The sequence below is a fragment of the Petaurus breviceps genome, unplaced genomic scaffold, assembly GCF_028583685.1.
Source record: "Petaurus breviceps papuanus isolate PSGF00001 unplaced genomic scaffold, PetGlider_PUasm1.0 90650, whole genome shotgun sequence".
Lineage (NCBI taxonomy): Eukaryota > Metazoa > Chordata > Mammalia > Diprotodontia > Petauridae > Petaurus > Petaurus breviceps.
Window position 1 is genome coordinate 617,534 of NW_027187299.1, and position 23,764 is coordinate 641,297.

General features: G+C 36.7%; 1 long non-coding RNA gene across 1 annotated transcript; it reads right to left on the reverse strand.

Moving 5' to 3' along the window:
• Window positions 1-976: 976 nt before the first annotated feature.
• Window positions 977-23,695, reverse strand: LOC138143611 (uncharacterized). The gene is made up of 3 exons (XR_011163745.1): window positions 23,560-23,695; window positions 20,015-21,524; window positions 977-7,874 (listed from the first exon to the last, which is right to left on the reverse strand). It is a non-coding gene; the product is annotated as an uncharacterized lncRNA (long non-coding RNA).
• Between the last annotated feature and the right edge of the window lie 69 nt (window positions 23,696-23,764).

Below are 23,764 nucleotides of genomic sequence, written 5' to 3' on the forward strand. Positions count from 1 at the left end.
ATTTTTTTCATTTGTTTTACAAATCTCTCTGTAATTGCTTGTTTAAGTTGAGCTTGTTAGTCTCTTACATGTGCCTAAAATTTTCTGACATTATTATGACTTTAAAGGATTTTTAGTTGTATAATTATCTCCATGTGTCCAGAAGAAGGGCAGCCTTTTAAAAGCCCTGCTCTATAAGCATCATTTGATCAAAGAATCTACTTTATTTCACACTTTCTTCTTAGAAAACCATCAATAATTTCTATCTCCTGTATTTTTAGCTCTCTAAAGCATTGGGTTCAAACCTGTTTTGAGTTGGGACACCTTCAATTATCATGTTCTTCCCAATCTTAATTTCCATATATATATATATATTTATATTTATATAATTAGATTCTTAAGTATTTCCTCATGTAACCTATAAATGAGACTCCTAGTCTCTTAAACTAGCTTTTAATAGATGAGTTTATAATATGTAACAAATGTTTAAGGCACAAACATTTAGGATTAACATAATGTTGTTCTAAAATTAATTCTTTTGCTGGAATAAACTTAGAAGGGAAAAAATCTTACCAAAGTTTATTTTCCCTGCAAACCCACAATTCGTTTTTAGATCATCTCCAGTCCTACAAAGGATAGTGTGGAGTACTAGAAAGAACACTGAATTTGGAGTTTGGGTACCTGGTTTCAAGACCTGGCTCACTTCCTTAATAGCTGTGTTACCTTAGGGGCCAAGCCACCTAACTTGTCTGAGCATAATTGTCCTCATCTCTAAATTGACTGAGTTGGTCTTTGATTTAGTCCCTTGCCATTTTAGTTCCTCTGAACTTCCCCTTTCTCTGCAATGTCTGAAACAAAATTCATGTACCCAAAAAAACTTTCCCCTTTTCCCTACTTCCTCCTTTTTGTTGAAGACAACATTCTTCTCATTATCTAGGTTTGCAACCTTTGCTAATCTTGCATCCTCAACTCTTCCCTCTCCTTTATCCTCCATATTCAAACAGTTGTCTGTCAGTCTTTGTTGTTCTGCCTCCACAACATCTCTCACACCTTTCCCCTTCTTTCTGCTTGAATGGCCACCACCTTTGTTCAAGACCTCAGGACCTCTCACCTGAATCAGTGCAATAGCCTTCTGATTGGGTCTCCCTGCTTAGAGTTTCTCTGCTTTCCAAACCATCTTCTGACCAGCTACCCAAATCTTTCTAAAGCACAGGTCTGAGCATGTCATTTTCTTAAAGAATCTTTGGCGGCTTCCTAGTGCTTGAAGGGAAAAAAAAATTGAAAGCCCTTCACAGTCTGGCTCTATCATCCTTTCACAATTTATTTCATATTATTTCACTTCATGTAGTGTATTTACATTCTAGTCAAACTTGCCCACATGCTGTTTCTCCAAACTCGGCATTCCATTTTCTACCTTTGCACTGTTGAAGATTGTTCCCCATGCTTAGAATTGCTCTCTCCTCACTTCTGCCTTTTAGAATTCTTTACCTCCTTCAAGGCTTACTTTATTCTCCTCCAGAATGCCTCTTCTTACCATATTAATATAGTTGTCAGTGTTTTCTCCTTCCTCAAATTAGCTTGCATTTTATTTGTGTAAATGTTCTGTCTTCTAGTAGCCTGTAAACCCTGGGGAACACGAATTTTCATTTTGGTATTTATTGAGTATTCACTGTAGTAATAGTACTGCATTATAGATCCTAAAATAGTATGAGTTCTGCCCTTGAGGAATTTAAAGGAAAAAAAATTGAAAGTGACTTGAGTTTCCCCACACCCCCTCAGAAGAGACCCTTACCCCATACTTTACTCAGAAAAACAGGAGAAGTTCAAGTGGTGGTGGTGGTGGTGGTGGTAGTTACGGAAATTGCAAGGTAGAGAGTTATCTTGTATATTTAAGAAGGTCATGAGAGGGAATCTGGGAATGGGAAGAAATTATGATGGAGAGATGGAGGTCAGTGTAGAAAGAAACAGTGATTGTCACTGAAGTATACTATAGATAATCTGACCAGAAAGTGAAAATAAATGAATTTGGGAAACAGGTCACAGGTATGGCATAAAGAACTAATACTAGAGTGATAAACAATTTCAACTAACCAGACATCTCTTATAGCTCTCTTGCCAAGAGCAGCTACTACCTTTTTGTCTTGCCTTAGTGATAATTTCATCCTTCAAAAGGTGAAGGAACCAACAAAGGGAAATTCTCTTCTGGATCTGATTCTCATTAATCTAATTCTCACCATTTCTCACTGGTTGCTGAGATGGAAATAAATCATAGGAACCCTGAAAGAAAAGTGATTACTCCATCTTAGGGTATGATAGAGGAGAGGAAATCCAGGCATAATTTTGACATACACCCTAGTTTTTACAAAAACATTTCAGATGTTTTAGAGGAAAAACAGTTGGTCTCATGGACTAAATTGCTACAATGGGAAGTCAGCCCAGGAATGATGGAAGATGCTCAACAATGAAATTCTGAAGACCTATTGAAAAATAATTACATTGAGAAAGAAAAATGGGATTTGGCTGAAGATATCAATGTGGATACACAGGAAACTCATTAGATTTTTAGAAAGAAATGTACAGAATGGAAGCACAACCAGGTAAACAGAGGATTAATAGAATATTAATAGTCCTGTAAAAATATTGTCATGACTGCTAAAGGTGATAATGAACTACAGGAAATCAAATGGGATGGGGTTGTTTAAAGTTACCTTGGAAGAAAAAGAAGCATTAAAAAGGAAGGACAGAACTAGTTAACATTTCTGTGTGAACATTTACACTTCAGAAATCAGAAAACTACACATCAGTGTTTGATTTATTGTTTTGTTACCTCAATTTTAAAACATGATGGAGAAAATGTTAATAATGCAGACTGAATTTTAAAGTATGACATGGTATATAGATTCTTCCTCTCCCCCAGAGAACTACTTTTAAAAAAAAAATTATCAGCTCACTTCTGGATACCTTTGTCTGGGGTGGTTGGGATAATGACAACTGATGACAGAGAACATGGAACTGCTGAATTCTTATTTAGCTGCTTTTTCTCTATCAGAAGTGAAATGGGGGGAAATGGCTAATAGTTGATGCCCAAGATAAACAGGAAGCTAGTGAAATGAAAGCATCTAGTTGCCCTTAAACTGAAGTCACCTAGAGTAGACAAACTACATACAGGTCAGTGAATCTAACCTTAAAAAAAAAAACAACTAGGAAAATTTTAGAACATTAAAGGGATAGTTGGTGCATATCTCAAAAAGAGAAGTGATTACAAAGAATGGGTACTAGATGACCACTTGTTGGATATATTATAGTGAGGATTTCTTTTGTGTATGTGGTATATGGGATTAGATGGCCCTGAGATCAGATCCCTTCAAGCTGGTTCTGTGGAAATAGAGCCCATTTATCATAAGCTTCCTCTTCTCCCCTGTTCTGTATTTCAGAATTCCCAGAATCCCCATTCTCTACTTCAGTCTCATGAAAAGGTAGCCCTTAGACAACTTATTTTCCTACTCCACATCCTTTCTCATTCTAATTTTCAGTCTCTTCTGGCTCCTTCCCTACTGACCACAAATATGTTCAATTCTTCCCCATTCCTTAAACAAAAAAACTCCACTTGATCCTACCATTCCCTTTTGTCCTATATTTCTTTCCCAGCCAAACTTCTAGAAGAAACTGTCTAACCTCCTTGAATCTACTTCCTCTCCTCTCCATCTTTTCTTGCCCTTTAACAATCGGATATCTAACTTTATCACTCAAATGAAACTACTCTATCCGGGGTTACTGATGATCTCTTTTATTGACCACTGGGACCTGTTCTTTGTTCTAATTTCTCCTCCCTGGGTTTTTGTGATGTGGCTCTCTCCTAGTTTTGCTCCTACCTGTCTGGTCTCTCCTCAGTCTCCTTTGCTGCATCAGCATCATTACCTTCAGATCCAGGTGGAGATAGTTGAAGGCCCAGAGCCCATGAACTCCAGGAATTGAACCACCCCACAGACTAGCAGTCCTGCTTTCTGCCTGACCTCTGCACTCATCATTGAGATCAGTTCTACGGAAGAAAAGACTCACCATCTTCAGCACCAGCACCACTAATTGCCAACTAAGTGCCACTGATATGCAGGTAAGCCAGAGCCCCAGAAGTAACAATTCTTCCCAAACTACCAATCCTGCTCTCAGCCCAGCCTTTTCACAGTTATCCAGGGAAACAATGCTTGTTGAAATGTGACCTGTCAACTTCCTCTCCAGGTGCTGCAGCCCTCCCAGCCACAACTACTGAAGATTTGGAAAAGAAAATCTTTGTCAGCAAAGTCCTGGTGATTTTCAAATGGTTTAGCATTAGAAATGGATATGGTTTTGTCAATAGAAGTGACATTAAAGAAGATGCATTACCATCTGATTTGCTGCTGCATCCTAAGGACCAATGGATCTTTCCATGTAATTTGTAACTAAAACCTCCTATATACATGTATTGTCTTCCCCTATCAGTATGTGATATGCATGAGAACACTGTCTTGCTTTTCTAGTCACATCCCTAAAACTTAACTCAGTGATTTGTACCTGTTGTTAGATCTTCAGTTTTGAAGAGAAACGGTGGCATCCCAGGTGATGTCTCAATTTGCATGTGAATTAGATTTAAATGAGACAGAACTGGGCAAAGTCATCAGCGGCTCACTCTCTTTCTGAGTTATCTAAGTTCAGTGAGAGGACAAAAGTCAAGAAGACTTGTGATGGCCTAGGATGCAGTGAATGATTTTGAATGCCTGACCAGGCTTGAACAGCTCCACAGCACCTGCCTCCATGGCTATTGGAACAAATTGTTATCGTCTACTCATTCTGCTGGGAGCAGGCTTCACATGCTTGGGGTAGACACCCCTGTCACTCCCTGACAGGTTTGAGGTCTGTCACTTACCCTCAACCTGGGTTATCCTGTATTCTGAGATGGTTTACCGTGGTGTGGCTGCTGTGCATGCTACAGCTTCTTGGAGCCAAAGGTGAGAGTTGATTGCCAGGTAGACACTAAAGGGGAATGAGTAGCCCAGAAAAAGGCTCAGTAAGCCCTCACACCAGAGGTACTAATCCTCTGCTCATGCATCATCATCCATGTCTAGTCCCTATTTGTGAGTGTACTCTGTGGCTCTGTCCTGCACCCTCTTCTTTCTCTGGAATATCTCATCCACTTTTATAGATACAACTATCATCTCTATGCAAAGAATTACCATATATTTAACTAATATGCATTTATTTGTATTTATTGAGGCAGCTAGGTGGTACTGTGCATAGAGTGCTCGGCCTAGGGACAGGAAGAGCTGAGTTCAAATCTAGCCGTAGATATTTACTGCCTAAATTAGCCTAATTAAGCCACTTAGCCTCTGTTTCAGTTTCCTCACTTGCAAAATGAGGTTAATAATTGTTGTATATCTAAGAGACAAAGTCTTAGGTTTTAAAACTCAATTTATTAACTAGGCTAGTCAGTAATTACTAAATTGATGGTCAGGTGATCTCTTGGCGATCAAAGATGATCAGGGAGTCTCTGAGCCACCTTAAATCAGATGTTTTCCTTTTGATAGGAAGTGAAAAGTAACTCTGATTGGTGGACATTTAATGAGGGGATTGGTTTTGAGTCCTTGGTTCTTCCCCATCATTTCATCATTAAGGGAGGGAGGTCAGCTGAGGAACAAGACCTTGAAATGAGATTTAGTGGCCTCCAACAATCTGGGAAACAGAAACTACTGTATTCTGGTTTGATTTCTCTTTTGTGAGCTAGGTCTCCCCAAACTCTGAAGATGGGAGCAAGGTCACAGGAGTAGCTTTTCTGAGGTCAGTTTGGTTACTGTTTACAGGGCAAACAGAAAGGCCCAGACTCTCCTTTGGAGAGCAGGAATGTGAGGACACTCCTCAGTTAGAATGGGCCAAGTAGGTTTTCTCAGTAAACTAATATGAGATGGCTTTTTGATTGACAGAGATGGGACTATTACAAATTAATATTAATAATCCAATAGTACAGCATTCGAATTAATTTTCTTTATAATAACACCTACTTCCCTTGGTTGTTGTGAGAATCAAATGTAAAGCACATAGCATAGTGCCAGACACATGGTGAGCACTTAGTAAAGAGGTTTTTTTCTTTTTTTTCTTGTGTGTATGGATTGTTTCATTCTTTACATTTGCATTGCCAATGCCTACACAGTGCCTGGTACATATGAGGCCTTTAATAAATGCTTGTTGATTGAATGATTAGGGGTCAAAAAGACCTTAAGACGTTAAGTGACTTATTCAGAATCACTTATGTCAGAGGCCACTTCTGAAATAAGTGATTCTGGGTCAAGTCACTTATCTTCTCAGTTCCATAGTCAACTCTAGAAACCTTTTGTTGTAGAAACATTTTAAATCTACCTTGGTAGAGATATCTTTGTCACTAAGGATTTCCCTGTGCTAGTGAAATCATGGGTCTGGCTTAAAAAAAAAAATAACTGTTAACTTCCTAATAGAGTGAGTTTCCAAAAACAGATCAACAGAGGTTTCATGGATTACTTCATGGATAAGGGCAGACTTGGAGCCCTCTCTCCCAGAGCCAAGCCTGCTACATTGATCTTCAGGGACTCAGAGCATCCTGAGGCTTTAAGATGTCTTTTCTCTAATGCTATTTGTTCGAGCCCCAACAAATTGTGACCCCACCCATTGGTAGGGGTCAGTGACTAGTGCCCACGTTCCATTTAACCACAATACCAATTTGCTTTACAAAAGGATATTTACTTTTTTTAAAAAATGGAAAGGAAGGAGGAAAGGAATAACCTATATGTTTACTCTATGCCAGCCACTGTATAAGTGCATTTTACAAATTTATCTTATTTGATTCTCACAACCAAGGAAGATAGGTGCTATTATCTTCATTTTCCAGTTGAGGAAACTGAGGCAAACAGGTTAAATGACTTGCCCAGGGTCACATAGCTAGTAAATGTCTGAAGCTGGATTTGAAATTAGGTCTTCTAGACTCCAATCAGACCCAGTGCTCTATCCAACGTTCCACCAACTACTGCTGTCCACTTTAAAGAAACAGCCACAAAAAAAAACAAACCACATTTGACTTAATACATTGGGGAATACACTGACCCCTACACTACCTCAGTCCCTGGGGAAGTAGGCTCAGAACTGTTCTTTTCTTATGTAGATGTGGTCCCATCAAGTTCAGGTCCAAAGGCAGCATCTCTGCTAGATGAGTTCTTGTCTCACCCATCTACTGGCTTAATGGTCCATAGATCCTCCTGAGAGTTACTCGTAAGCAAGCCATTTCTGGGCTAGCTGAATTACCTGGCCTGGACTCTGACTACCAGATTCCTATATCTCACTCTCCTCACTTTTCAAAATCCCTAAGGGAGTGGCAGAGACACTACTCCCTTTCCAGAATGTGATAAGCAAAGAAATCACCAAAATCCTTAATGAATGAAGCAAAAGGGAGATTAGCTGAAGCTGACTGGCATTTTAAAAATGCTTCTTCAGCCAATCAAAAAGCGTTCTCCTCAACTAGTGTTTAGCTAACCTGAATCAGTTATAGAATGCTTATGCATGTTCCTCCTCCTCTCCAAAGACATTTTCCCTACAAGTCATGACGAATCTTCCAGAAACAGGTTCTTCACATGAAGAGATGACATTCTAGGTGCTCTGCACATGCAGCAGACCCCCATTTCATCAAGTTGAAATCTGCCTCCCATTGTTTCTTGTACTCTAGGGTCCACATACTTGCCCACAGGATTGTCTTCAAATAGTCAAGGACAGTTGCATGTGTCTCTGAACTTTCTCTTTTGTACCTTAAGCATTCCTAGTTGCTTCATCCAATCCTAATATGGCAAAGATTTGGAGATCTTCACCATCCTGGTTGTTCTTCTCTGGATACTCCAATTTATTTCCTGAAAATGTAGTTCCCAGAATTAAACACAGTCTTCAGATAGTTTGACCAAGACAAAGTATTCTATTCAATCTCTTTTTCTGCAATAGATCGACCCCTTTTTCAATTGTACCCTTTACCACTTCAGTCCTTCCCCATCTACTGCTGCTTTTCCTGCTACCTAAAAGCAAGCCCATGTCTCCTCCATCTTTAAAAAAAAATATATCATTTAATCTTTCTATTTCCATTAGCTATCATCCTTTATCACTCCAAATCCACCTTTGTACAGTAATGCAGCATGGCATCAGCACTGGATTAGATTAAGAGTGACATGCAAAATGTCCCAGGTTTGCCCAGAAATTAAGGTTACAAAAATAAATACGAGGTAGTTAGGGAGGAAGGGCCTTAGCAAGTAAGAGGATCAGGAAAGGTTTTGGTGAGGAAGGTGGTGCTTAAGCTGTATCTTGATTGAAGTGAGCAAATCTATGAGGTAGAGGTAGGAAGGAATTACATTCTACGTTTGGGAAAGATCCAGTGAAAAGTCCTGAAGACTAGAGACAGTATCCCATGCTTGAGGAACAGGAAGACCAGTTTCACTGAAATATAAGGTGTGGGAAGAAGAATCATGTATAATGTATAAAAGGCTGGAACGTTAAGTTTGGGCCAAGTTGAGAAGTTTTGAAAACCAAACAGAAGAACTTATAACTGCATTGTACTGTTTTTTTACTTTATTCCACATCAGTTTAAAATAAATCTTCCCACATTTCTCAGAATTTTTTTTGGGGGGGGGGGAAGAAAAGGCAATTGGGGTTAAGTGACTTACTCAAGGTCACTTAGCTAGTAACGGTGTCAAGTTTTGAACTCAGGTCCTCCTGACTCCAGGGCTGGTGCTCTATTCATTGCACCACCTACATGACCCATTTCTCAGAATTCTTTATGTTCATCATGTATTATGATAGTCTCCTAATTTGTCGCCCAGACTTTCCTGGCTTCACTATCCTCTCCCCAGCTGCCAAAACGATCCTTTGTTTTTGTTTTTAATTTTTTATTCATTTTTAACATAAATTTTGAAAACTTTTGATTTTCAAATTCTCTCCCTCACTCATTTAGAGCTGGTGCTCTATTCACTGCACCACCTAGATGACCCATTTCTCAGAATTCATGTTCATCATGTATTATGATAGTCTCCTAATTTTTTGCCCAGACTTTCCTGGCTTCACTATCCTCTCCCCAGCTGCCAAAATGATCCTTTGTTTTTGTTTTTAATTTTTTATTAATTTTAACGTAATTTTGAAAACTTTTGATTTTCAAATTCTCTTCCTCACCCATTTAGAAAGCAAGCAATATGTATCAGTTATTTACATATGAAGACTTGCATGACATTTCCATATTAGTCATGTTTTTTAAAAAACAAGAAAAATAAAGAATATGAAAAGCATATGATTCAATCTGTACTGAACTGTTTATCAGTTCTCTGGAAGTAGATAGTATTTCTCATGATGTATCTTTTGGAATTCACATTGATTGAATTCACTGAATTGATCATTGTTACAATATTGCTGTTACTGTATACAGTGTTGGGTTCTGCTCACTTCACTTTGCATCTGCTCCTAAGTCTTCCCAGGTTTTTCTGGAACCATCCTGCTCATCATTTTTTTTTAAAGCAATCAGGGTTAAGTAACTTGCTCAAGGTTACATGGCTAGTTATTTCTGGGTGTGGTGCTAAGTATCTGAGCCTGGACTTGATCCAGGTCATCCCGACACTGGAGCCGGTGCTCTTACTCGCTGAGCCACCTGGCTGCCCCTAAGCAATTGGGGTTAAGTAACTTGCTCAAGGTTACACAGCCAGGTGTTTCTGGGTGGGTGCTAAGTGTTGGAGCCCGGGATTCGATCCCCAGGTCATCCCGACATTGGAGCTGGTGCTCTTACTCACTGTGCTACCTGGCCGCCCCTCATCATTTCTTATAGCATAATAGTATTCCAATTGCAGTCGTATACCACAATTTGTTCAGCCATTCCCCAGTTGATGAGCATCCTCTCAATTTCCAGTTCTTTGATACCACAAAAAGGGCTACTATAAATATTTTTGCTCATATGAGTTCTTTCCCCTTTTCTTTAATCTCTTTGGGATACAGGCCTAGTAGTACTGCGAGATCAGAAGGTATGCAGTTTGATAGCCTTTTGGGTGTAATTCCAAATTGTTCTGCAGAATGCTTGGACCAGTTCGCAACTACACCAACAGTGCATTATTGTATCTGTCTTTCCACATTCCCTCAAACATTTATTATTTTCCTTTTCTGTCATGTTAGCCAAGCTGATGGCTGTGAGGTGGTATATTAGAGTTGTTTTAATTTTTATTTCTCTAATAAATGGTGATGTAGAACATTTTTTCATGTGACTATAGATCTGATTTTTTCTGAAAACTGCCTTTTCATATCCTTTGATCATTTATCACTTGGGAAATGGCTCTTATTTTTATAAATTTGGCTCTGTTACACACACACACACACACACAATCACACAAATGAGAAATGATGCCTTTATTAGAGAAACTTTCTGTAAAAAATTTTCCCCAGTTTCCTGTTTTCCTTCTAATCTTGGCTGCATTTGTTTTGTTTCTAAAAAAAAAAAAAAGAAAATTGAGATTCCTGTAATAAAATTATTTGTTTTACTTCCCATGAACCTCTCTGTCTCTTGTTTGAGCATAAACATTCCCTTATCCATTGAATAATAGTGGTGATAATGGACATCCTTGCTCTACCTCTGATTTTGTTGAAAAATCTTCTAGTTCATTATAAATAATGTTTTCTCTTGGTTTTAGATACATATTACTTATAATTTTAAGATAGGGTTCCATTTATTTCTATCCTTTCTGGTGTTTTTAATAGGAATGGGTATTATATTTTGTCAGAGGCTTTTTCTGCATCTATTGATACAGTCATTTGATTTTTTTGTTGTTTCTGTTATTGATATGATTGATCATGCTTATAGTTTTCCTAAAGTTGAACTATTCCTACATTCCATGTACAAATCCCACCTGGTCTTACTGTTTCATCTTCGTGATAAGTTGTTGTAATCTCCTGGCTAATATTTTATTTTAAATTTTGCATCACTATTCATTAGGGAAATTGTCTTATAGTTTTCTCAGTTTTTGTTCTCCCTGGTTTAGGTATTAAAATCATATTTCTGTCATGAAATAAATTTGGTAGGACTACTTCTTTTCCTACTTTTTTTTTCAAATATAAAATTGGAATTAATTGCTCATCAAATGTTTGATAAAATGCATTTGTAAATCATCTGATCTTGGGAATTTTTCCTTAGGGAACTCATTTTTGCCTTGTTCAGTTTATTTTTCTTAGACAGGATTAAGTATTCTGTTTCCTCTTCTGTTAATCTGAGCATTTTATATTTTTGCAAATATGTATCCATTTTACTTAGATTGTCAGTTTTACCAGCATGTGATTGGGCAAAGATAAGTCCTAATAGTTGCTTTAATTTTATCTTCATTGGTGGTACATTCATCCTTTTCATTTTTGATACTGCCAATTTGATTTTCTTCTTTCTTTTTTTAAAAATTAACCAGTGGTTTATTTTATTGTGTGTGTGTGTGTGTGTGTGTGTGTGTGTGTTTATAAAACCGCTCCTAGTTTGATTTATTAGTTCAGTGGTTTTTTACTTTCAGTTTTATTGATCTCTCCTTTGATTTTTCAGGATTTCCTTTTTGTTGTTTAATTGGGAATTTTTAATATGTGCTTTTTCTCTTTTCTTTTTAGTTACATGCCCAATTCACTAATCTGCTGTTACTCTTTTATTGATGTACACATTTAGAGATGTAAATTTTCCCCTAAGCACTGCTTTGGCTGCATCCCACAAATTTTGGTAGGTTGTCTCATTGTATTCATTATCGTTAATGAAATTATTGATTGTTTCTGTGATTTTTTTTTACCCACTCATTCTTTAGGATTAGATTATTTAGTTACAATTAATTTTTAACCTATGCTTCCCTTTAATGTATATAATTTTTGTTGCATCATTGTCTAAAAAGAATATATTTAATATTTTTGCTTTTCTGTATTTGTGAGTATTTTGTGTCCTAATACATGGTTAATTTTTGTATAGGTGCTGTATACAGCTGAGAAAATGGCATATTCTTCTATTCCCATTCTGTTTTCTTCAGAGTTCTATCATATCTGCCATTTCTAAAATTATATCCATCTCCTTAACTTTTTTTCTTATTTATTTTATGGTTAGATTTATCTAGCTCTGATAAAATAAAGTTGGAGTTCCCTCTAACATAGTTTTGCTATTTATTCCCTCCTATAACCCATATAACTTTTCCATTAAGAATTTGAATGCTATGCTTTTTGCTGCATATATGTTTAGTATTGATGCATATATGTTTAGTCATTGTTTATGGTACATTTTAGATAGATGTTATTTCTCTGCTTATCTCTTTTAATTAGGTCTTTTTTTCTTTTGCTTTGCCTAGAGATCATGATTGTTATCCACTGCCTTTTTTTGCTTCAGCAGAAGCATAATAGATTGTGCTCCAGCCCCATATTTTAACCCTGTGCACCTTTCTCCTTCAAGTGTGTTTCTTGTAAACCAAATATTGTTGGATTCTTGTTTCTAATCCATTCTGCCATCCACTTCTGTTTTATCCCACATTCACAGTTACTATTACTAACTGCATTTCTCTCCATTCTATTTTCTTCTGTTTATCTTTCTCCTATTTTTACCCTATCCCTCCTCAATTAAAAAAATCCCCAATTAAACACAAAAGTCTATTTTGCTTCTGCAGCCACCTCCTTTAATCTGCCCTCGATTTTATCACACATGCCTCTTTCTCTTATCCCCTTCCCCTTCTACTTCTCTATTGGGTAAGACAGATTTCTACACCCAAATGAGGGTATATACACATTCTTCCCTTTTTAAACTAATTCAGATGAGAGGGAGGTTCAAAAGTTACCTGCCTCTCACCCCTCACCATTTCTCCTCCACTATAAAACTTTTGCTTAAGCAATTTTTTTAATGTGAAATAGTTTTTCCCATTCTTCTTCTCCTTTCTCCCTTCTCCCAATGCATCCCTTTTTCTCACCCACACATTTTAAAAAATATCATCCCAGCATAATAGAATCACTTTTATGCCCTCTGTCTATGTAGAGTCCTTTTAACTACCCTAATATTGATAAAGTTCTTAGAAACTATATGTATCATCTTCCCATATAGGAATATAAATAGTTCATCTATATTAATTACCCCCTCCTTAGAACTGTGACCCAGAAATGGGTATAGGCAATGGAGTTGCCAAATAGTATAGTTTTAAATCCATTTATGGCACAGGGATATCCTGTAATTTCTGTCTAACCAGTTGCCTGATCGCTTTACCATCTCTGGTTTGAGAGCTCGAGAAGCCTCTGCTGCTGTTGTTGCCACCTCCAAGGCCCATAACCAATATTGCTGCCCTGTGGGCTCTGGACCAATCTCTGTCATAGTATTATGGCCATCTCCTTCCAACCTCCAAAGTTGTCTTGTGCTGGAAAAATGTCTCATCCTGACCTTTTGCTGATTCTTGTCACTCCAGAATCTGATTTGAGACCTTATTTTAAAGTTGTTTGAAGGGGCATGTTGGAAAAGCTAGGCTGTAGTGCTGTCTCTACTCTGCCATCTTGGATCTGCCCCTGAAAGTCTAGCCAAAATTACCTTTGTAAGGCACAGGTCTAGTCATGTCACTCCTCTCCTTAAAAATCTTTAATGGCTCCCTATTGCCTTGAGAGTAAAATATAATTAGACTTCCTATTTCTTGTCATGCTGGTACCTACTTTGCTGGATGATTCTTCTTTCCTATTGTCCATGGGTTTCTGGCTTGCTTTTTGTGTTCTTCTGGGATGGAAGAAGTTATTTACTGTAGTTCCTCATTGAATTTCTTGACCACTCGTCTGGTATGGATTTCAGGCTTTTGCTGAAGTAGGTATATAGGAGCTGGGATGTCTGCCTTTCTTTAGAAGACTGTGCGCAACTCTGCTTCACTTAAATCCAATTCACTGGAAAGTCAAGACATTACCCATAATGTCATTGGTCCTCTTTAAAAATGAAAGATGAGGGTGTCTAGGTGGTGCAGTGAATAGAGCACCGACCCTGGAGTCAGGAGGACCTGAGTTCAAATTCAGCCTCAGACACTTAATACAAAAACTAGCCATGTGACCTTGGGCAAGTCACAACCCCAATTGCCCTCCAAAAAAGCAAAATAAAAAAATAAAAAAAATAAAATGAAAGATGAAACAACAGCAAATGACCAGTTTGACAGGAAGTGGTAATGTTGGCTTTGTTATCAATTACTTAAGTGCAAAGATGTGTTGTCCAGCGCATAGTCAGAGTGAGGACAGAATTTGCATAGTGGCTGGGCACATGACTGAATGAATGAATGAAAGGTAATTTATTTAGTAATTACTGTATGCAAAACACTATCCTAAGGGCTGAATTCAAACAGAAAAAGCAAAACAGTCTCTGCTCTCAAGGATCTCACTTCCTACTGGGGAAAGACAACCCATATAGGTTTCAGCTACAAGTCAGATAGAAAATCCTTGTGGTCAATAGGATTCAATTTCTCTGGCTGTCCTTCAAGCCTGGAATGCTCTCCCTCTTCATCTGCCTTCTGCATTTCTTAAAATCCGAAATAAAAGTCCCACCTTTGATTGGAAGTCTTTCTTACTTCTGGTGCCTTCCTCTGTTAATTATCTCCTACTTGTCCTGTATATAGCTGTTTGTACCTGTTTACTTACTTATTGTCTCCCCCACTGAATTGTAAGCTCCTCAAAGGCTGTCTTTTTGCCTCCCTTAGCACTTAACACAGTGCCTTTTACATATTAGGTATTTAATATATGCTTATTGACTGATTGAAACACAATTTAGCAACCACTATAGCACTATAACTACTAGCAACAAACTAAAAACAACTATCATGAGAATTTTGGAACTGTGGTGGGTGATTGTGTTGATGAGAGTAAGTCTTTCAACTTTAATGATCTCTACAATGTTGTTGTTACTATGTAGATTGTTCTCCTCATTCTACTCACTTTGCTTTGCATCAGTTCAGATAGGTCTTCTGAGGTTGTTCTGAAATCGTCCCCTTCGTCATTTCTTATAGCACAATATCATATGAGGGAAGCTAAATAGTGCAGTAGATAGAGTGGTGGTCTTGGAGTCAGGAAGATTTATCTTCCTGAGTTCAAATCTAGCCTCAAAAACCTATTAGCTGTGTGACCCTGGCCAAGCCACTTAACCCTGTTTGCCTCAGTTTCCTCATCTGAAAAAAGAGTTGGAGAAGGAAATGGCAAACCACTCCAATATCTAAGAAAATCCCAGATGGAGTCATGAAGACTCAGAGACAATGGAAATGACTGAATAAATTCTATCATACTCATATACCACACCTAGTTTAGTGTGCCTTTAGTGTACAATTATTTTCTACCACAAAAAGAGCTGCTATAAATATTTTTGTACATGTACACGCTTTTTCTTTTATCTCTTCGGGATATTAGACTTAACAGTATTTCTGGGTCAAAGGGTATTCAAAGTTTAATAGCTTTTTGGGCATAGTTACAAATTCCTTTCTAGAATGGTTGAGTTAGCTCACAGCTCCAACAGTGCATTAATATACCTGTTTGCCCACATCCTCTAGTATTTGTCATTTTCCTTTTTTGTCATCTGGGTCAATCTAATGGGTGGTACAATTTAATTTTTCACTTCTTTAATTATTAGTGACTTAAAGCATTTTTGATATGGCTATTGATAGCTTTGATTTTTTTTCTTCTGAAAACAGCCTGTTCTCTTTTAACCATTTATCAAATGGCTCTTATTCTTATAAATTCGGCTCAGTTCCCTACATATTTTAGAAATAAGATCTTTTTTTTTTTGGTCTTTATTAATTTGTTTACTTTTAGTTTATAAGATTCATTACCACAATTCCTTGAGTTTCAAATTTTCTCTACCTCCCTCCTCCCCCCCTCCCCCCCATGGTGGCATACAATCAAGTATGGTATCTGCAAATACTTTCACATTAGTCATTAGTCAGGTTATAAAGAAGGATTGTATCAGATGGAATGAAGAATGGGAAAGAGGAAACAAAACCAACCAAGAAAAAGAAAAAGGGCAGGTAGTTTGCTTCAATCTGGGTTCAAACTCAGTTCTTTCTCTGGATGTAAACATCTCTCTCCATCATGAGTCTTTTGGGGTTGACTTATGACTGGATTGCTGAGAAGAGTCCAGTTTATCAAAGTTGGTTGTTACACATACGTTGTGTCTGTAATTGTGTACAAATTCCTCCTGGTTCTGCTCTTCTCACTCAGCATCAGATCATATAAGCCTCTCTAGGTAAATATGAAGTCCATCTGCTCCTTGTTTCTTATTGCACAATAGTATTCCATAACATGCATATCCCACAACTTGTTCAGCCATTCCCCAATTGATGGGCACCCCCTTAATTTCCTGTTCTTTGCAACCACAAAAAGAGCTGCTATAAATATTTTTGTACATATGGGTCTTTTTCCCACTTCTATGATCTCTTTGGATACAACCCTAGAAGTGGTATTGCTGCATCAAAGGGTATGAAATATTTTACAGCCCTTTGGGCAGAATTCCAGATTGCTTTCCAGAATGGTTGGATCAGTTCACAACTCCACCAGCAATGTTCCAATTTGTCTACATCCTCTCCAGCATTTGTCATTTTCCTGTTTTGTCATCTTAGCCAATCTGACTGGTGAGATGTGGTACCTCAGAGTTGTTTTGATTTGCATTTCTCTAATCAATAGTGCATTTTTTCATATGCTTATATTAGAAATGAGATCTTTTCAGAGAAACTTGCTGCAAAGATTTTTCTTCCAGTTTCCTGCTTTTCTTCTAATTTTTGATATACTGATTTTGTGCAAAATTTAAAAAAGTATACAATCAAAATTATCCATTTTGCCTCCTGCGAACTTCTCTTTCTGTTGTTTGATGATGATTTTTTCCCCTCTCCATAGATCTGACAGTCAATTTCTTCCCTGCTCCATGAAGTTGCTTATGATATACCACTTCATGTCTAAATCATGCACCCATTTTGAACTTAATTTGTTATATAGTGTGAAATACTGGTCTATTTCAAGTTTCTGCCAGACTATTTTTCAGTTTTCCCAATAGTTTTTGTCAAGTTGTGACTTCTTGCCCTAATAGCTGGGATCTTTGGATTTATCAAACATAAAGTTATTGTGCTCATTTACTTCTGTATCTTGTTTACCTAACTGTTTCACTGATCAACTTCTTTATTTCTTACCCAGTTTTGATGATTACAGCTTTATGGTGTAGTTTGAAATCTGATATTGCTGGACTCCTTCCTTTTTTTTTTTATTGATTCCCTTGATATTCTTGAACTATTGTTCCTCAAGATGAATTTTGTGGTTGTTTTTTTCTAGGTCTATAAAGTAATTCTTTGGTAGTTTTATTGGTATGGCACTAAATAAATAAATTAATTTAGGTACTAATATAATTTCTATTATATTGACTTAGCCTATCCTACTCTCTCCAGTTATTTAGATCTGCCTTTATTTATATTGAATTTTTGTAGGATAATCAACCGTGAAAGACTTAGTAACTCTTTAGCAATGCAGTGATCCAACACAGCTCCAAAAGCCTCATGATGTAAAATGCTATACATCTCCAGATAGAGAACCAATGAACTTAGAGTGCAGACTGAAGTATATATTTTTTCCCTCCTTGTTTTTCTTGCTTTTTCTCCCTTCAGAACCTGGCTAATGAAGAAATGTTTTACATGAGAATTGTATTTCTTGTCTTCTCAAAGGGTACAGGGTAGAAGGAAGAATTTGGAAATGAAAATAAAATGGAAAAATCAGCTAATAATGTTTTGTAATTGTGTTCATATAGTTTCTATGTGTGTCTTGGTAGGTAGACTTGTAAGTATTTGATACTTTCTGTAATTATTTTAAGTTGAATTTCTCTTTCTCCTGCATTTTGTTGGTAATATATAAAAAAACACTAGTGATTTATGTAGGTTTATTTTATATCCTGCCACTTTGCTGAAGTTAATTGTTAATATTAGTTTTTTTAGTTAGCTCTCTAGTGTTTTCTAATTAAACATCATATTATCTGCAAAAAAAGTGATAGTTTTGTTTGCTATGTTTATTTGTTGCCTAGGCTTATTCCTACAATTTCTTTTTCTTGTCTTATTGCTATAACTAGCATTTCTATTATTGAATAATAATAGTGATGATGGACATCCTTGCTTCATGACTGATCTTGTTAGAAAGGCTTCAAGCATATCGCCGTTAGAGATAATACTTGCTCTTGGTTTTAGAGAGATAATAATCTATTTTAAGGAAAGCTCCATTTATTTCTGTGCTTTCTAGTGTTATGGGTTTTTGTTTTTTTTAACAAGAATGTGTATGGTATTTTTGTCAAAAGTTTTCTATTGAAATAATCATGATTTTTTTGTTATTAATATGTTCCGTTATGTTATAGATTTCCTAAATTAAACCAGGCCTTCATTCCTTGTACAAATCCCACCTGGTCATAGTGCATGATCTATGTGATATACTGTGAGATAGATTGATTAACTGATCTATTTATCTCCTTGCTGGTATTTTCTTTAAAATTTTTTGCATGAATATTCATTGGGAAAATTGTTTTACAGTTTTCTTTCTGTTTTTATTCTTCTGGATTTAAGAATCAAGACCATATTTGTGTCATAGAAGGAATTTGGTAGGACTTCTTTATCTATTTTTCCCAAGAGTTTATATAGTATTGGAATTAATTATTCTTTAAATGTTCAGTAGAAATCACTTGTAAATATGTCTTGTTCAATTTCTTTTTCTAAGATAAAATCATTTAAGTATTCTATTCCCTGTTCTGTTAATCTGGACAGTTTATTTTCACTAAGTCTTCATTTATTTCATTTAGATTTTCTGCTTTATTGGAATTTAGTTATACAAACTAGCTTTTAATAATAGCTTTTATTTCTTCTTCATTGCTTGTAAATTGACCTTTTTTATTTTTATACTAATTTATACTATTTTTATACTAATAATGTGGGTTTTTAAAGATCAAACTAGCAAATAGTTTATCTATTTTATTGTTTTATTCCCCTCAAAAAGTTTTATTTTTATTTATTTTATTCCCCTAGTTTTATTTATTATTATTTCAGTGTTTTTCCTAAAATTACTTTCATTTTGTTAATCTCTTGATATTTTAGGACTCCTATTTTATCATTTAATTGGAGGTTTCAATTTGTTTTTCTAGTTTTTTTAATTGCACACCCAATTTGTTGAACTGTATTTTCTTTTAGTGATATAAACATTCAGAGATACACATTTTCCCCTAAGTGTTACATTAGCTATATCCCACAAATTTGAATGTGTTCCTTTATCATTATCTTTATTGAAATTATTGATTAAATAAGAGATTTGGCTTTAGTCCCTTATTTTAACTCTCTGTATATCTTTCTGTTTGAGGTATCTTTCTTATAAACAGCATATTGTTAGATTCTGGTTTGTAATTCATTCTGCTATACTGTTTTGTTTTATGGATTAGTTAATCCCATTCACATTCAGTTATGTTTGCTAACCATGTATTAGCTGCCATCCTATTATCTTAAATTTATCCTTATCTTTTTGACCTAGTCCCCTCCTCAAGAGCTTATTTTGCTTCTGACAACTGCCTCCCTTCTCCTACCCTCCTTATTATACCTCATCTCCACCCCTTTCCCTCCTTCTTTCCTGTTGGATAAGATGAATTTCTCTACCTAATTGTCTGTGTCTATGCTTATTCTTCCCTCTTTGAAGTAGTTCAGATGAGAATGAAATTCAAATGTAGTCTGGTGCCCTCCACAACTCTCTCTACTGTATAAACTTCTCCTGTGTGCCCCAATTACGTGAGATCATTTTCCCTATTCTTCCTCTCCCTTCTCCAATCTTAGGGTGCATTCCTCTTCCCCACCCTTCCCTTCTTCTTTTAAGATCATCCCAATATAACAGAATCACACCCCGGTCCTCTAGTTAGGCTTCCTCCAAGACCCCGAGAGATGATAAAGTTATGAGGGATATGTATCCTCTTCTCTCATATAAAAATGTTTAAGCTTGGCTTAGTCTCTTGTGATTTCTCACTTATGCTTACCTTTTTTTATTTCTCTGGAGTCTTGTGTTTAAATTTCAGATTTTCTATTCAGCACTTGTCTGCTTATCAGGAATGCTTGAAAGTCCTCTATTTCATTGAAGATTCCTTTTTCCTCTGTCAGATTATACTCAGTTTTGCTGGTACGTTATTTTTATTTATATGGTATATAATATATATTGCTGGTATATATATTCTTTGTTATAGTCTTATATCCTTTGCATTCTGGAATATCATCTTCTAAGCTTTCTGTGTCTTTAATTTGGTGGCTGCTAAATCTTTTGTGACACTGATTGTGACTCCATGGTACTTGAATTTTTTCTTTCTGCCTTCTTGCTGTTTTTTTCTCCTTGAGTTGGGAGTTCTGAATTTGGGCCATAATATTCCTGGGAGTTTTTATTTTTAGATTTCTTTGAGGTGATCAGTAGATTCATTCAGTTTCCACTATGGCTTCTGGTTCTAAGATACATGAGAAGTTTTCCTATATATTTTCTTAAAATATGATGTCTGAGTTCTTTTCTTGATTCATGGCTTTCAGTTAGTACAATGATTTTAAAATTATCTCTTCACTCTCTTTTCCAGGTTCGTGGTTTTACTTTGAGACATTTCATATTTTCTTCTATTTTTGCAATCTTTGTAAAATTTTGTTTTATTATTCCTTGATGTCTCATGGAGTCATTAGCTTCCAGTTGGCCAATTCTAATTTTTAAGGAGTTATTTTCTTCAGTGAGGTTTTGTACAACTTTTACCATTTGGGCAATTCTAACTTTAAAGGAATTGTTTTCTTCAGAATATTTTGTAACTCTTTTACCAAGCTCTTAATGCTCTTTTTTTTTTTTTGCTTTTTGGAGGGCAATTGGGGTTAAGTGACTTGCCCAAGGTCACACAGCTAGTTTTTGTGTTAAGTTTCTGAGACTGGATTTGAACTTGGGTCTCTTGACTCCAGGGTCGGTGCTCTATTCAACTGTGCCACCTAGCCACCCCATAATACTCTTTTCATAACTTTGTGTAGCTCTTATTTATTACCCCATTTTCCCCCTACTGCTGTTATTTGACTTATAAAAATTACAGGTAGAGTCCATCTCCCATGAGATTGCTTCTCTCCACCCTGAAACTGGCCAGTCATTGACAGAGTTGCCAGTCAGTCAGCTTTTTCTGTTTTAGGGGTCTCCTGGGATCTTTTTATGCCTTGATGCTTCCAACCCCGGTGTTCAGCTTCAATCTCCTTACCTTCCTAAACATTGGAATAGTTCCCACTCCTTATGTGCTGCAACCTGGCCATCCTCTGTTCTAATGCTCACCCTCTCTATCTTCCTTAGAGGTCCTTGGCTTGAAAAATAGCTTACTGCAAGTTTTTTTGGTTTTCCTGAGAAGAATTCAGTCTGGTGCATTTTCTAGGTTGTTGTGGAGGAAGTGTACTAGGTGAGTTGGGAAAAAATGCTGTCACTCTTCCATCTTGTTTCTGCTTCTTTGTAGAAACTTTGAAATACACATAAAGGAGTCAAGAGAAACGCTAAAAGTAAAACATGAGTGAACAAACATGAGGAATTAAATAAAGATAAACTGTTTATATTTTAATATGAGGTAGTATTTATAAAGCACTTAACACAGCACCTGGTACATAGTATGTACTTAATAAATGCTTATTCTTGTCTGCTATGATGGGATGATGATACTTGTCCCCTCAGAATCCTTTCATCTGTGGTCATAGAGGGAGTCTAATTAGAGGTCCTGGGAGTTTTTTGTTTCTAATATTTAGGTTATCTTAAAAGAAAAGGAAGAAAAGGCAGGAGATGTATCCTGGGGGCAGGGAGGGAGAAATGGGGGGGAAATTATGTCATGTAATTGGTATTTGCAGTTATATGAATTCTATAGAAACAACAGGGAAGGGTGGGGAGAGTTCGAAACACTTGAACCTCACCATCTGAACTGATCAAAGAAGGAGGGAATACACACACAGAGTTAGGTACAAAAATACCTTTCTTTCAGTAGGGAAACAAGAGGGAAAGGGGAGAAGTTAAAGAGGGGAATAAGAGAGAGGATAAATTAAGGGAAGGAGTAATCCTAAGCAAAATGACCTTCAACTCAGAGGGGCAGACTGTAAAGAAGGATTTTTTTTTAAAATGAAGAATAAAACCTATGATTGGGTTCTGGATGAGAGAAAGAGAAGAGAAATAGAGAAGTAGAAACAGAATTCACCAAACTTAGAATATTGGTGCTAAGCACACACCTTCTTTCTTAGCACCCTCTTCTTTATTAAACAAAGGAAGAAAACAGACTATGAAGTACAAGAGAATAGGAGTTAAAAAACAATCAGAACTGAATGGAAATGAGATAAATTCACCATCAAAACAGAAGGGTACAGCAAAATGGCTTAGAAAGCACAATCCAACAATATGACATGAAACACACTTTAAACATAAAGATTCACACAAAATTAAACTAAGGGGCTAGAGCAAAACCTATCATACTTTAGCTGTAGTAAACCGTAGAACTCTGATTGATCTAATGTCTGTTCAGGATGGGATATGGGATACCTATCTCCTGACTGGTGATGGACTCAGAGTACAGAAAGACAAATTTTTGGCCTTGGTCAATGTGAAAATCTTGGTTGCTTGATTGTGTGAATGTACTACAAGACGTTTTTTTTTTTTTTTCTTAAAGGGTGGGAGGTGAGAGGAAAAGGAATGGTTGTAAATTAACCAAAAAAGTAAAAGAAAAAGTAACGGTTTTAAAAATGTACTTAAAAAAAAGACAATTGGTAATTTTGGACAATAGTTTTAAGTTGAGTGATGTTAGAAGCTAGGCAGAAATGAATAGGGCTAGGAATGACAAAATAGAAACAATGGAGTGATTCCCCAACTGAAAAAATAAATCTCATTAATTGCCCATGTTCCTCACAAGGCACTCTCCCCCGAGTTCAGTTCATTTATGCCCCTTGCCTGGAATCATCTCAGGCCGTTTAGCTTCCTTCCGATCTCCACTCAAATCCCCTGAGTTTTAGCAGCACCCCCCCCCCCCCGAGATTACTTCTAGATTACCTTGAAGGTAACCTGTTTGCATATTGTCGCCCCCCTTGTGCTGCGGGCTCCTTTGGGGGCAGGGAATGTTTTTGCCTTTTTTTTTTTTTTTTCATAACTCCGGAGCTCAGTACAGCGTCTGGCACATAGTAGCTATTTAATAAATGCTTGTTAATTTGACGCTTTCTGCTTGCTGGGCTTTTCTTCTCAAGTTCCTGATGAAGGGTGCAGTTCCCAGGTTTAACAATGATGCTGGCCGATCAGTAACTGGATCTCTTCGGGAGGGGGCATGCTCTCTTAAATCTACATCCCCAGCCCGTTTTCGGAATATCGTTTTAAAAATGATCTATTAATGAGGGCCTTTTTTTTCTACATCTCATTTATTTCTGAATGTATTCTTCCATCCCCCCAAACACGGAGCCATCCCTTCTAAAAGATTTTTTTTAAACCCAGCATTTCAGCAAAATTAAGGAACACATCGATAACATTTGAAAGTAAATTCAATACTCCCTACCCATAGTTCCCCACCTCTAAGACAGCAGATGCAATATTCCATGTCCACAAAACAGAAAGAAGGTGGTCGGTCCACTTTTTCAGCTTGCTAAGTTTTGGAATTATTCACTAATAATGTGAGCACTATCAGCCTTCAACAATTACAGAAAAATATGAGATTTGCTCGGGAGCCAGGGAGAGGATGGGGAAAGGGGGCGGTCCGCCCCAAGGCGGAAGTGGC